Source organism: Hyperoodon ampullatus (genome assembly GCF_949752795.1).
Source record: "Hyperoodon ampullatus genome assembly, chromosome: 7".
NCBI lineage: Eukaryota > Metazoa > Chordata > Mammalia > Artiodactyla > Ziphiidae > Hyperoodon > Hyperoodon ampullatus.
The window spans coordinates 22,947,109-22,960,290 of record NC_136920.1 but is presented as its reverse complement, the minus strand read 5'-3'; positions in this window follow the sequence as shown (position 1 = coordinate 22,960,290).

Below are 13,182 nucleotides of genomic sequence, written 5' to 3'. Positions count from 1 at the left end.
ATGTATATACGTACAATTTTCACTTCCATACCAAGACCCAGTCACGACAATGTCATCTATGAAAGTAGAGACCTCATCAGTCTGTTCATACCTATTAAATCTAATGTTTAGAATAAAACTTAATATCCTATGGATATTTTATAAATGTTGATTAAGTAAGAAAAGGAATAAGGAAAGAGTCTATAGACGTAGACTTTCATCTTGATAATCCCACTATTAGTAGGAAGGGCATCCACAGTGCTGATATCACTTCTCTCAGAGCAAACCTTATTTTCTTCCCTCATAAAATAAGCAATTAGGAGCCCCTTAATCTTCAAAAGGCACTGTGGAGCTTACACCTTGCCCTTCTTAGGACCACACAGTCTAATCAAACAAACAATATATGTTAATAACTGACTACTGCATAATATGTTAAAAGAGAAGTGCAAGTAATGTCCATGGGATTTCAGAGGTGGATGAATCTACCTCTGGTTGGGTGAATCAAAGAGGGTTTGTACAAAAAAGCATCCAAAGCATACTTAAAAAACAATGTAAAGGTGATTATGGCAATGATCCATACAGAGAAAAGAGAGTACCTGAAGGTCAGATCGGCAAACTACAATTGAAAGGGAAGTATTTAGAAGAGTGTAGGAAGAACATGAATGTTACTGAAAGACAGGATTAAAAAGTCAAGCTGTAATCTGCAGGCCAATGTTTCTTAAAATGGAATACCTGTATCCCTGAATTTATTGGGTATTAAAGGACCCAAATGTTATATATTTCACATAAGCTTCAATTAATATTTTTTCTATATCATAATTAATTTTAAATATATATTGGAAAGAAATGCAATGTGCATCTAAACATATATTAAATATGAAAATATAACATGAGATTTCAAAAAAAAATGTCTAGACCATAGCAAGTTACTTTAGGATATTTTGGTGGAAAAAAAAAATTTACAGTAATGCCAACCAGTGGTCAGCACACTTGCTTACAGATCAAATCCATCTTTCTTGACTTTGTGAAAAAATCTTATTGGAATATATGCAAGCCCATTAATTTAGATATCATCTATGACTGCTTTTGCATCACAATTGCAGATTTGAGCAGCTGTAATGGAGACCAGATTATATACTACAAAACTTAAAGTATTTACTATCAGGCACTCTAAAGAATAATCTTGCTGTCCCTTGCTATTGGCATTTAATGTTCTTCAGAAAGTAAAATGTAATTATAATAGTGATTTGGAACTTAATTCCATAGAAACATGTAATATGAGAGAAAAATAAATACATTCCAGAAGTAAGGCAAAAGATTAGGGAAAAATCAGAGTCCAAGATAATGTTACAAGGATCTGAAAAAAAGTCATGGTAACAAAGTGGAAAGGAAGGAAAAGATATAAAAGAAAAACTTTAGCAATTGTAGAACCTCATACCAAATAAATAATGGCATGAAGAGAATGAAAGTTGATTGAGTTCTAGAGTCTAAGTTACTGATGGAAGCCAAAGTAGGAAACACAGAATGATATGTTTGGAGAAAAAAAGCATGTAATAAAAATGTTTGATTGGAAATTTCAAAAGGGCATTATTGTGGACAAATACAATGGACTTCCATTTGAGCTGAAAAATAGAAATCAGAAACAGAAATGGAAAAACAACAATAGTTTACTTTGCTGTATGAATTATAACTCTGAGAGTTGCTAAGAAATAATTTGTAGAAAAATAGGGTGAAGGTAGAAAGTAAAACTCAATTTAAGAGTAGGAGAAAGAAGAAAATGTTGAGATATATGTCTACATTTTTCTTTGACTCTCCATTTTACCATGTGAATAATGGGTCTTTTCTTTCATCAACATGCTTCTGGGAAGTGAGGTATCTCACACTATGGTGGGCATAAACTACTAAAATGAAAATCAATCCAAGACACTTTGCTATCAAGAGCTACTATTTTGGTACTAAAAATTCAAGGGAGGGCTTCCCTGGTGGTGCAGTGGTTGAGAGTCCTCCTGCCGATGCAGGGGACACGGGTTCATGCCCCGGTCCGGGAAGATCCCACATGCCATGGAGTGGCTGGGCCCGTGAGCCATGGCCGCTGAGCCTGTGCGTCTGGAGCCTGTGCTCCGCAACGGGAGAGGCCACAGTGGTGAGAGGCCCGTGTACTGAAAGAAAAAAAAAATGCAAGGGACAGTTTTTCATTTTAGAGTGAAATAAGGAGGTGACACTTTTGGACACAAAGACCAGAATATATTTTATCTCAACATAGCACAGAAATGGAAGGAAGACGCTGAACAAAGCACTGAAAAAAAGAGAAAAAACCTCTTTCCATTTTTAGCAAATAACCATTAGTCATTTTATAGAGCATATTGAAGAGAGAAGGTCTTCATAGAAATTTACAATAATAAAAGAGTGATTGCCTTCTTCAAATAGAATAAGGTCCCTGAGGAAAGAGGACAATCTATTCTGGTGTGGACTGAATGGTTCAAGAACAATCTGGAACAGAAATAAGTGGAACCTGGAAGAAACAAACACTGAAACAGAGAAGTAACATGTAACCAAAATAATCTCCCTTTAACAACTCTGGTAATGTTGAAAAGGGACTAGAAATTTTTTTGAGAAACCATGTAGTATTTACAATTTGTTAAATATATTTAGAATCAATTCTAGAATTACATGTGTGGTTCTCATTCCTTGGTATGGATTTAGTTGTCATCAGTCAAGCTTTTAATTATCTTATACAGTTATAATTAAAGAAACCCTCTATTCAGTGAAATATAGTTAACTGGAATGAATCCAAACTGAAAATTTGGGTGAAGGCTATAATTCTATGAGTGGGAAGCACATAAGTAGTATCTTCTCTGAACATAGACTTTATGAGGATCATTCCCCTCTGTGTATGTTAGAGGTTGCATTGGCACAATCCTTCTTTCTCACTACTTAATTACACAAAGAATTCTTCCACAAAGAGTGTTTAGGGATTGGGGTATTAGAAACTGCAAAAAGATAGTTGTGTGCAATACAATAATCATTAACAGCCACAAGAAAATGCATTTGCTGAATTTGTTACCCTTTGTAGACATGTTTCAGTTAATCCTTATACCAATATAGCAAGGCATGTGTGGAATGATTACTTTTCTATTTGAGAAAAAAGAACATTAGAAGGGAAAGACCATGCCAAAATCTACACACAGGTAGAAACTTAAATTTCTGTTTCTATGTCTTTTGAAGTGTGTTTGGGTGGTCAGTTGGTTTTCTCATGTTTTCATACATTCCATAACCATCTGTGGCACATTTCTCTAACACATATGACAATATATATACCCATCAGTGATGCTGATTCTCTAGAAAAAACCTGAAAGTAGTATTCAGTTTAATCATTGATCTCAAATTTGTGAGCCTAAATGCTTAAGCTGGCAAAGATCAGGTGATAATTTTAATTCTGACATGAAAAATAGGCCCTTACATAGTATAATTGATCATAATTAGCTCAAAGTAGAAAGATGTTGACAACCTACTAGATGTGGTCCATGAAAAATCAGTGTCCAGAAATTTAGTCCTGTCAAGTAGAATATTCTGACCTGCTATTAGTCTTGATGTGAAGGCATATAAATGGATATATCCACCAGAATTGTTATACTAGTTGGGAAACTATTGTGAAAGTAGTAGTCTTTGGAGAAATAGAAAAATGAGGAGAGGGTAAAAGGAAGGAGAGAAATATGTACACTTCTAATTGTGGATATTTTCAAGGCAAGTAAAACCATTGGTCCTTCTCTTTCATTTCATAACTCAGCCCAAATGCCATCAAGCTAAGTTGAGTGGGAATTGCATACAGGAATGGAATCACCACGGCAACCAGCTTAAAAATTTGTTCCCCTGCTGAGAATTTAGCTCACAGGATAATACTTTGTTTTTACCTTTCTAAAAAACTAAGTGGAAGGTAATTCTGGAAACATGCATAAGCCATCTCTAGGTTCAATCTATTACTTGAGGTAGTTTTCCTAGAGGTAAAGTATACTAATAATTTTGTGTTCCCAATGAAATATAATACAGAATTTGAAGTAGCTAGATATTAATCAATTAGACTCTTTAAGTTACCAATATCCAGACAATATCCCAGGTGCTGTTTGGTCATATATTGAAATTCTCGGTTTTCAAGAATCAAGGCACGAGGTGGAGAGAAAGAGCACAACTTATCATGATATCAGAGAGAATAAGATGTTTTCAATGATGCAGTAGAGTAGACACCTTGTCCCAGCTGCTAACTATAGCCATCTAAAACATTGGGAAAATATTAAAAATAACACATTTAAAAATGCATTGGTGGGCTTCCCTGGTGGTGCAGTGGTTGAGAGTCCGCCTGCCAATGCAGGGGACATGGGTTCATGCACCGGTCTGGGAGGATCCCACAGGCCGCAGAGCGGCTGGGCCTGTGAGCCATGACCGCTGAGCCTGTGAGTCCGGAGCCTGTGCTCCACAACGGGAGAGGCCACAACAGTGAGAGGCCCATGTACAGCAAAAAAAAAAAAAAAAAAAAAAAAAAAAAATTGGTGTATATTTAAATATTAATACCACTGTAACAACTAACAAAACCCCCCCAAAATACATAAATAAAATGTTTATATTTTAAAGATTTCAGAGAGCTGTGGACATAATGGCATATAAGAAACTAAATTGCAGAGAACAATGATGATCCCTTCCTGGAGGGAACAGAGATCTGTCACCATGGAGGAGGGAAATGGGGGGTGGAGTAAGGGTGGAGCACATTTGTTAAGTCTATACATTAATGGAGGAGTGAACCTGTCATAGGCAGAGGGATTCTGCTAGTCAAAAGGTAGGCTTTTAATGGTGCTAGAGCAACTTGGTGTATATATCATACACATGAACAAATATCTGTGAAATGAATCATAGACCAAAATGTAAAAGTTAAATTTCTAAAGCTTCTAGAAGAAACTAATTTTATGATCTATAGGTAAAAAATGACTTCTAAGGATACAAAAGCACAAGCCATAAAAGAAAAATAATTAACTGAATCCAACAGAATTAAGAATTTATAAAAAAAAAATTAAGGCTTCCCTGGTGGCGCAGTGGTTGGGAGTCCGCCTGCCGATGCAGGGGACACGGGTTCATGCCCCGGTCTGGAAAGGTCCCACATGCCGCGGAGCGGCTGGGCCCATGAGCCATGGCTGCTGAGCCTGCGCGTCCGGAGCCTGTGCTCCACAACGGCAGAGGCCACAGGAGTGGGAGGGCCGCGTACCACAAAAAATAAAAAATAAAAAATAAATTAAAAAAAATTAAAAAGACAAGTACAGGCTGAAAGAAACACACTTGTACTACATACATCTGATCAAAAAAAAAAAAAAAAAGATCCTTCTCCTTAGAAACCATTGTGTGTGGGCATGTATAAAATCTACAAATCAGTAAAAAAAAAAAATATGCGAAAACAACTGAATAAAAATGGGTGCAGGGCTTCCCTGGTGGCGCAGTTGTTGAGAGTCTGCCTGCCGATGCAGGGGACACGGGTTCTTATACCCGGTCCTGGAAGATCCCACATACCGCGGAGTGGCTGGGCCCATGAGCCATGGCCGCTGAGCCTGCATGTCCGGAGCCTGTGCTCTGCAACGGGAGAGGCCACAACAGTCAGAGGCCCGTGTATCACAAAAAAAAAAAAAAAAAAAAAAAAAAAAAAGGGTGCAACACACTTGAACAGGCACTTTACAAAAGAAGATAGGCAAAATGCCAATGACGATATGACAGCTACTCGGTATCATTATAGATCAGGGAACTGTAAGTTTGGTGTTAATTATATTGAGGAACTGTGTTTCACTTGTCTTGAGCCAAATATTTTAAGATGTGTGATGGATTTATAAGTATGACTTATCTCATTGGAGGGTTTTTTTTTTTTTTCCTATTTTTAAAGTGATAAGCTGTTAAGGACTTTCCTGAAATCATAGCACATACAAGGCAAGGTATTTTGTCTTCTTTTAGACTATACTGAGTCAATTTCTCTTTTCACCTTGTATATGGAGAGAGGTCCAAGTGGTCATGGACTAAGCTCTACTTGATAGCTCATATCAAATAGTTTATAGGTTTATGAAGATTCTTCATACTCCGTTTCATTTAATATTACTTTTGAATACTATCTTTTAATACAAGTGTTATTTTTATATTGTAGATGTAGAAATCGCGGCTTCAGAATACCAAGAAACTTGCCCAAAGCAGTACTGTTAGTAAATGTTAGAGGTATAAACCTTGAGCTTCTGATTTTAAATTTGTATAATTTTCACAGAAAGTACACAAAATATTTACAATAAAGATTCATCAAGAGAGAATCTCATTCTACAGTCTAAGATCCTTCCTTATTATAATTGTTTAAGTGAGTTGTACTTGGATCCTTCCTTATTATAATAGTTTAAGTGAGTTGTACTTGGAACTGAGAAGGAAAAGGAACTTTTCCTTTGTGAAAAAAGGAAACATAACAGGGTGTATTAGGGCAAAAGCACTGAAGCTATTTGTATCCGGGTTTGAATTCTATCTCTACAACTTAACTGCTCGGGGACTGTGGACAAGTTACTAAGCCTAAGTTTCAGTTTCCTCAACTATAAACTAAGTATGTTAATAATATGTATAACACAGTGTTTCATATGAATTTAAATGATGCATGAAAGTACTAGCTTACTGTAGATAAAATGCTTGCTATTATCTACCTTATTAAGAATTGACATAAGGAGTCAAAGGGTCATGGGAAGAGAAACTCTTGGAATTACAGTTTCATAGAAATCTGGGTTCACATAAGCTATCACTCTGAGAAGCTTCCTCAGCAGAGGCTGAATTGTTCTTTAGCATTTGGGGAAACCTCCCCGCTACTTACTGTTATCACCTTGATTCATGCTCTTGTGCTTGTTTGTTTTCCTTTCCTGACATTTTGGCACTTCTCATGTTTGATGCATTTCACACTGGCAATGCACTTTACTGCTCTGTCTTATTCAACAGGGAAGGCTATTTATTATAACCGCTCATCTTTGTTTTGGTACATCAGAAGTCAGAAGTCTCATGTGTATCAGCATACTGATAGACATACAAAGATTCTTCCATACTTTACCTGGATAATTTAAATAAATTGAAAGTGGAGAGCATTTCTCATAAATATTATCAAGATAATAGCTTCCCTAGACTGTAGTATTTTGACTTTGCAGAAGTAGTCTAGGTACCTAATTGCATTTCCCTTTCTCTAAGAAGAAACTTGAGAATGTATTTTTGTGTATTTCTCTGATAAAGCCTAACCTCCAATAGGAACCCTGAAATTGCTATATTTTAATTATAAAATGAATTATTTTCTAAGTAACAAAACAATTTATTTTACATTGCTGTAGCTTTAACTTATCTTCAAAATATAGAATATTTCATTTATTTCTATAGAATATAAATTAATTAGATGCACATTTTTGTGTATACAGTATTTAATAAATGCTGAGTGATTTAACTGATAGCCTGATTATCTGATTAGACTGATGATTCTTCTCTGAGCTAAGGATACTGACTTAAATTGATTTATCTCAGTATCATTTAAAACCAATATGTACTATAAAGAATAAACAAAATATATCACGCTTTTAGATTTTCTGGTTTTTAATATACCTTAATTACTTCTAGATTGTATATATAAATATAAGCATTTAAAATAAATATATAAATTATATATTTATAAAAATAGTTTATATATAAATACATAAAATATAAATATATACATTACAAAGCATCTGAAAAAACAAAAACACTAATTCAAAAAGATACATGCACCCCAATGTTCATAGCAGCATTATTTACAATTGCCAAGATATGGAGTCAACCTAACTGTCCATCAACAGATGAATGGATAAAGAAGATGTGGTATATATATACAATGGAATACTATTCAGTCATAAAAACACCAAAATTTTGCTATTTGCAAAACATGGATGGACTTAGAGGACATTACGCTAAGTGGAATAACACAGAGACAGAGAAAGACAAATATTGCATGATATCACTTATATGTAGAAGCTAAAAAATACAACAAACCAGTGAATATAACAAAAAAGTAGCAGACTCACAGATATAGAGAACAAACTAGTGGTTATCAATGGGGAGAGGGAGAGGCGGCAATATAGGAATTGGAGAGTAGGAGATCCAAACTACTGGGTATAAGATAGGCTGCAAGAATGTATTGTATAGCAGAGGGAATATAGCCAATATTTTGTAATAGCTGTAAATGGAGTGTAACTATTTAAAATTGTATTTAAATTTTTTTTAAAAAGAGAATATTAATACCAAGTAAAGTTTACAACAAGTGTGAATAACTAACAGCTTTTTAACAAAAAAGTAACTGTTTTACTAACTGCTTTTCTCATTAGTAGTCTACACCATAACTACACATAATTAATAATAAAAATTTTAGAGCCTACAATCACATTTTAAATTTGAAAATTTTTACTTCAGATGTGATCTTCTGTCAAAGTTTTCTTACATGAGTACAGCTCTTCAAAGAAGAAAAGATAATGGGAGTAATAGTCTTGAAATTAGGGTATCAATAGAAGGATAATAAAGTTTATTTCCTTGTTCTCTCCTGCTGCAGTACTTAATTGGTATTTGGTCTTATACAAATGGCAAAGCTTCTTTAATTTATATATAAATATGTATAAATACATATAGTGTGTATATATATTATATATATATACACAAAATCTTAAAGATGTAATTATAGTCAACTGAATATATAAATTATAAATATATAAATTATAATTTATATTAAATTTATAATATTATATTATATACAACTCAAAACCATATTCCTTAAAGTTTGTATACAATTTTTTAAAATATTTTATTTATTTAGTTAGTTATTTAGTTAGTTTTGGTCACGTTGTGTGGCATGTGGAATTTTAGTTCCCCGACCAGGGATCGAACCTGTGACCCTGCAGTAGAAGTGTGGAGTCTTAATCACTGGACCACTAGGGAAGTCCCAATTTTTTTTAAATGTTGGAGTAATTTTAGACTTACAGGAAAGTTGCACAAATATTACAGAGAGCTCAAGTATACTTTTCCCCCAGCTTTTCCTAATGTTAACAGCTTACGTAACCAGAGTACAATGATCAAAATGAGGAAAATTAACATTGGTACAATACTGTTAATTAAACTACAGACCTTATTTGAATCTCACCCGTTTTTCCTGTAATGTCCTTTACCTCTTTCAAGATTCAATCCAGGATCAGACACAGTGTATAGCATGTGTCTCCCTAGTCACTTCTGATCTGTGATAGTCTTTTCTCATCTTCCATCACCTTCATGTTTGTGATGAGTGTGGTCAGTTATTTTGTAGAATGTCTCTCAAATTTGGTTTGTCTGATGTTTTCTCATAGTTAGATTGAGGTTGTACATTTTTGGCAGGAATACTAGAGAAGTGATGCCGAGTCCTACTCAGCGTGTCACATCACAGGAGGCAAGGTGTCAGTATATCCTATTAGAGGTGATGTTGACTCTCATTAAGGTCATGTCTGTTAAATTTCTCAGCTTGTAAAGTTACTGTTTCTCTTTTTAATTACTGGATATCTTGGGGGAGATTATTTGAAACAGTGCAGAAATCCTGTTCTCATATTTTTGCCCACTCATTACAGCATCCTTTGGTAGTTCTTGCTTGTAATAATTATTATAGTAGTGTTCACCTGATGACAATTTTATATTTTTCTCATTTCCTTCTACACTTATTAATTGGAGTTCTTCTATAAGGGAGAACTGTCCCTTCTCCACATTTGTTTATTCAGTAATTTGTTTGTTTCAGTGTTGAGTCATATATATTTGTTTTACTCTATGGTTTATAATCTAATTCTATCATTATTTATTTTATCACTCAAATTGTTCCACTATGGCTTTCAGTTTGGCTCTTTGTCATTTTTTTTAACAATTTTATTGGAGTATAATTGTTTACAATGGTGTGTTAATTTCTGCTTTATAACAAAGTGAATCAGCTATACATATACATATATCCCCATATCTCCTCCCTCTTGTATCTTCCTCCCACCCTCCCAATCCCACCCCTCTAGGTGGTCACAAAGCACAGAGATGATCTCCCTGTGCTATGTGGCTGCTTCCCACTAGCTATCTATTTTACATTTGGTAGTATATATAAGTCCATGCCACTATTTTATTGTTTTCTTTTTTCTCTCAACAGATTCAAACATTTACTTTCCTATTTAACTTATTAAGAACATTCTTAGTAAAATTATACCCCTAGATACTTATTCCCAGTTAATTTATTTGCCAGCTTCATATCTGCACAACCTCTACTGAAGTGTCAAATCACTATAATTTGGTTCAAACTCTGTTGATGCTACAAGGGCAAATGTACAACAGAGAGAAGGAATATTAACAAAAATTCTAAACTAAATGTTAGCTCCACATTTATCAATACAAATGGGATATAAACATATCCTAAAATCAAGACATTACTCAACAGTTTCCATGGATTTCCATTATGCAGTAATCTGGAAAATGAATTAGAAAATTACTAATAAAAGATTTTGGGAAACATAGAAACAATGAATGACCAAATAAGCATGTAAAAGAGTAATCTTTAAAAAGAGCATATTCTTCAACTTCTCATTTTCATACTAGAATAAAATAAAGATTCCCAATGCATTTTTTTTTGAGATTTAACCTGAAGACTTTCAGTTAGATAATGCTAAAAGTTTCTAGAACATCTTACTATATACAACCCCCCCATTATAGTAATTTTAAAAATGGTAATACATTATTGTTGAAATGACTACTTCTTTGAGAATTCTTTAGAGAAGGTATGCAATCTTCCTGCCTGTCATATTTGTAAACAAACACTAAACTGAATTAATTTTATAATATTTCGGCACTGGGTGACATTTATTCCTACTTGAGATTTCAAGTGGGCTCAAGGAAGGACTTCAGACTCAAGCCATGACCATATAAATATAAGCTCTGAGAAAAACAAGCAGATTTCCTTTCTCTGTCACAGGATTATATATTTTGCCATTACCAAGCAAAAAGACTTTGTATATGTCAGTAGAATCTCTTTTTTTAATGGTGACCTTATGTGCTCATGACATTCCTTTTCCATTTGATGAAAGGAGGCACTCAAGTCAGCTTTGGAAGAAAACAACCTCATGAATAAATAGCTTGACACAAGAACTTCAGATTTAGCATATTATTCTGTGATAAGCAAATCTCCCTGGATCTGCATCATTCTTTGATTTAAAGTAGAGCCTACACATCAGAGAGAAGACCAAACTCTAGCACATGTTATTCATCAAATTTTTTGTCTTTTACACGTTCCTTGCATAAAGTGACGATTTGCTATCAAATTTAAAATTCTCTCCATTTTTCCATTAACTGGTACAGATTTAACCATATTATATGTTATAGTCTGCACTAAATGTGTTTTCTTTCACCATTATTGGTAATGCTCTTAACTAAGTATTACAAACCTGATTTCATAGATGAGGAAACTCAGTCCCAAGCTGCATCCTTCCTGGGAGCTCTCTCATTTCTCTTTTGGGAAACTCCCATTTTATGTAACTTTGGTGGAAAGTAGAGATTCTTTAATCTCATGCTCTAGGTGGGCAACGCATAAGAAGTCTCTAGGAACTCTAAGTCTTGTGCAAGATCATGGGGAGAATTGACAATCAATCACTGCAGTGGTGTGCCACTATGCAGCTAGATTATCTCTGACTTTGAGTCTTGCTACACAGGACTTCCAGTCTCCCTTTTACCTTCCTCCTATTTAGACTGTAACTTCTTGGTCACTTGACTGCTAAAGACAAAGTTAATTTCTGAACTTGGAAACAAAGTACCATGGATGAAGCTAAGGTTCTAAGAGAGGTATAATTGTTCCTGACCTGTGCAGCTGGGAATGGCCGAACGAAATTATGCAGTTAGATCTGTTCTAATACCAAGGCTAGTTCACTTTCCCTTTTACAAAAATTTCATTCCTGAGATACCTAGATACTGTGTCAACATGCTTTTTAACTCAATAACTCCTTAACAGAGAGGAATATATCTCCTTACAAGAATATTGAAACCATGTCTTTTTATTCTGATATTTTCAGAAAGAAAACAAATGGAATTGATTGATATGGTATGTTTTATTAGTTACTGATTTTCACTTATTAGGCCAAGAACCACAACTGATGATCTTTAAGTCATTAATGCATATAAAGCTGAGAGAAGGTTTATCACAAAATTAAGTAAAAATTTGGTAATAAATAAGCAAATTTTAACAAGGTAGGGACAGACAAATTAATCGATAGCATACAGACTAAACAACATAGCTCTTTTTTATTTGGTGTATTTAACATGTACAAAGTGGAATACTATTTTTATTACCTGATCAAAGAAAATGGGGACACATTTTTTTTTATATGTCTGAAGTCTACCTTTACCTGAAGTTTTAATGCCATAAAAAATGACACACTTTCCTCAAACATAAATCCACAAAAATTTTTTGGAACCAATCTGTGCAGAAGATGACTTGGATCATATATCAGTCCAGTTACTGCCCTTGTGGTCAAGAATAGTTAAATGGGGCTCTTCTTGTGAAGAATTCGAGAAGTCTAAACAGTTATGAATCTCCTCAGAATTTCTTTTATGTTAAATGTGTGAAAACTTTGTTTTCACCACAAGTTAAAGATTATTAAATACATTATAATTTGTTAGATAATGTCAATTTTAAATAATCTTTGCTTTATGGCTTTGAATTAAAGTTTCATCAGATTTACCTAAGTCACCTGATTTCTCTAAAGCTAAATTTCTCTAAAGCTGATTTGCCTTTTTTTTAACAGCTAACTCACTTTATCACCATTGAATATATCCATGCAGACTAAAATTCCAGGTCTTCATAAGTTTCACAAGGTTTTCCACATCAGTACGAGCTATCAGTGTCCTTTACTTGCTCCAAAATACATTGCTGCTCCTAGGGTGATATTTATTTATAGGTTCAAGAAGTGGCATGGAATGATGTAAGCTGTGAAGCAAAATAGTTTGAAGACGTGTATATTTGTGTTAAGATGACAGCTTCTTTTGGAAGAGTGAGCTAGCAATAATCTCTAGTTTGCAAATTGAATCAATAAACTTTCTTGGATGAGTAATAAAGGAGCAAGAGGACACAAACCATTCAAAATTTTTTCAAAACACTTGATTCAAGTT